Source organism: Pinus tabuliformis, chromosome 1_1 (assembly GCF_031772625.1).
Source record: "Pinus tabuliformis cultivar Carrire ecotype Pingquan chromosome 1_1, CPIR1, whole genome shotgun sequence".
Lineage (NCBI taxonomy): Eukaryota > Viridiplantae > Streptophyta > Pinopsida > Pinales > Pinaceae > Pinus > Pinus tabuliformis.
In genome coordinates this window covers 42,067,886-42,070,976 of record NC_142297.1, presented here as the reverse complement: position 1 = coordinate 42,070,976, position 3,091 = coordinate 42,067,886, and positions in this window count along the sequence as shown.

Below are 3,091 nucleotides of genomic sequence, written 5' to 3'. Positions count from 1 at the left end.
GTGGATCCACCAAGAAGGTGATTTTGGCGCAATGGAAATTATAAGCAATTCATTGGGGAGGGGTCGGGTGGTCAAACCCCCCCCCTCCCATTTAATACCTTATAGTTTTTGTGTGTGTGTTAAACTAGGTGGAAGGTCCACTTATCTTGGTGGTACTCACCCCTTTTCCCTGGTGTTTGTTGGCACATATGGGAGGTGGAGAGGGCGGCGGGGTTGACAGCCTATGCCCCCACCTATTAACATAGCTTTTGGGTTGGTGGTTACTGGGGGCGGTAGGGTCATGGCCGCCCACCCCATATTTATATTAATATGGTTTAGTTTGGGAGGGGTCGATGGGGGTCATGGCCCATCGGCCATTAAATAATTTTTTATTTTCTATTTTTTTTTTAATTTTTTAATTTTTTAATTTTTATTTAAATAGCCGGTCTGATAGAGGTGGTGGGGGTCATGGCCCGTCACCTAATTATATTATTTAAAAAAAAAAATTGTTATTAAAAACAAACCGGCCTTTTTTTGGAAAATTCAAAAATTGGTTGTGGGAGACAAATTAAACAAGGGATAAATTCACCCAGAATCTGGCCCAGGTTGGCGGGAATCTGGAGTCCAGATTTTGTCCAGATTGCTAACTCCTTAAGCCTGCCTAGTCACCCAAGTCAACTCTGAACTTTGACTGCTTCTAAATTTCGCATACGAACTCGGTTTGAAGAACCATTCGAACCAATGCGATCACGATGACGAGATCTTCAACATGAACCTGGTTCGAGCACAATCCAAGAACTTTTATTTTTTACCCTTCCTGAGCCCTCTTGGACTTTTGCATGTGTCTGGAGCCACCTAGATCAATCCTCCCCATTGAGGAGCTTTTGGACACCAAAAGGATTTACACTTAGCACATTGTTTGTGTCCTTTTCAATCCCCACTTTCAATCACTTGCACATGAAACTAGTATATTCTTTGCAATCATGCACACCACACATGATTTAACAACCCTTCCTTGCCAAGAGTTTATAGCACGCACTCCTTGGCCAAGTATTACATAAGAAATAATCAATACCTCAACTACTAATAAAGAAAGGCCAAAATATCATCGTTGCATTTTGAAGTGATAGGAAACACACCATCACTTTTACATTTACTTGCAACGTATGATTTACAATGGTGGCCATAACAAGCTACTACCTTAGAAAAACCAACTTAATAAAGTAGACCACCGTGAATGGGGTAGATTCATTCGTTGAACATGTTCACCTTTCGGCTCCTCTAGCAATGTTTCTAAAGCATGGAGTATTGGACACACGGTTTGTTGGTGTCCCTCTTTGTTGATGCCAACCTCGAAGGACAGGTTGTTTGGGAAGCCGGTTAGAGTAGAGACTATTGCTGGGCTCAGAGTATTGGTTGATACAGCAAGCCCAACCTTGCTTAAGTGGTTTAAAAATATGGCAAGATCCATAACCGCACCCCATTCAATCATATGAAAATACAGCATTGAAATTCTTATATAAAGTGCAGACAAATATATTTATATAAAGTTTGATGAACGATAAATACACACCTAAACAGGTATGGATAGACCAGTGATGGCCCCAAAAGGATTTTTAAAAGTGGGAAATAGGTAAAGGAAGGTCAATAAACCCCATAATACTACCATAGCAAAATGCCTGTCAAAATCCTATCAGTAAGTAAAAGTTATTTGTCTCTATCCCACCTGAAGCAATTAATGTTGAAGTGGAACCCATGCTTGTCCATCTATATAGTCTGCATTTCAAGTTTATCCTAACACCCTGATGTTCTATTGATCCAAGGTTTATTTGGAAACAGAGATAACTGGTTCGCCCAATAGTTCGCCATTTGTTGTGGCCACAACCACCACCCTATCAAAACTTGCCTTGGCAGCAATTTTGAATGGGTCCCCTAAAAGTTGGTCTTCTACCTCTCCGAATGATCTGTTTAGTCCCAGAGAGTTCAACTCATTGCCGAGCCAAGTCTCCAATTCTTAATGGTCAAGACCCCCTTTTTCCTAACCCCTGTTGCACGGTCCTCTCATCACCCTTCTTAACCCTCCATTCATTTCCTCTATTGGGACCTTTCCAACTCAAAGAAAAACCTCCTATCGCACCTTACTCCTTTATAACCATTTACAAAGGAAATCCTTCATAAATATGCATAAATCACCCCTTTCGCTTACCACAATCAACATTAAAACACATCAAATACATGGCTTCCGGACCCGACAATTTTATTAACCGAAATGCATGTATCTTAGGTTCGGAGTCCCATCACTTATCGCTATCGGCATATATATATATATATATATATCTATATCTATATATCTATATATATATATATATATATATATATATATATATATATATATATATATATATATATATATATATATATATATATATATATAGATAGATAGATAGATAGATAGATAGATAGCGCGCTATTATATACCGGACCCGATGGCTTTATTAACCACGATATATATATATATATATATATATATATATATATATATATATATATATATATATATATATATATATATATATATATATATATATATATATCGGGTCCGGAGCCCATCGCAATATCGCAATCGGCCTGATCCAAAGCTTTTATATAAGGCGCACCACTATTTACCAGACCCGCCGATTATTATGAACTGGAGCATATAGCATTTCAAGTCCGGCCTTATGGTCGGACATGGTTTTCCCATATATTCTTTTGTTTTTCGAAAAAACATTGAAGTCCCGTTTTCAAAGGCAAGCCTATTATTACGGACCCGCCGGCAGTATTAACACATATATATATATATATACACAGGTCAGGTCCAGGATCATATTGCATATCACAATTGGTGGGGTCCTAGGGCTTATATATATATGGCGCTCCCCTATACTCCGGACCCGATGGTTTATTAACCGCAATATATATATGTTTTGGGTCTGGGACCCATCGCTTATCGCTATCAGCGGGGTCCGGGATCTATATATATGGCACACCATAACCACCCAGACTCGCCGATGATTATAAAGCCAGGCATATAAATTTTCAAGTCCAGCCCAACGGCCAGACTCGGGGTTTC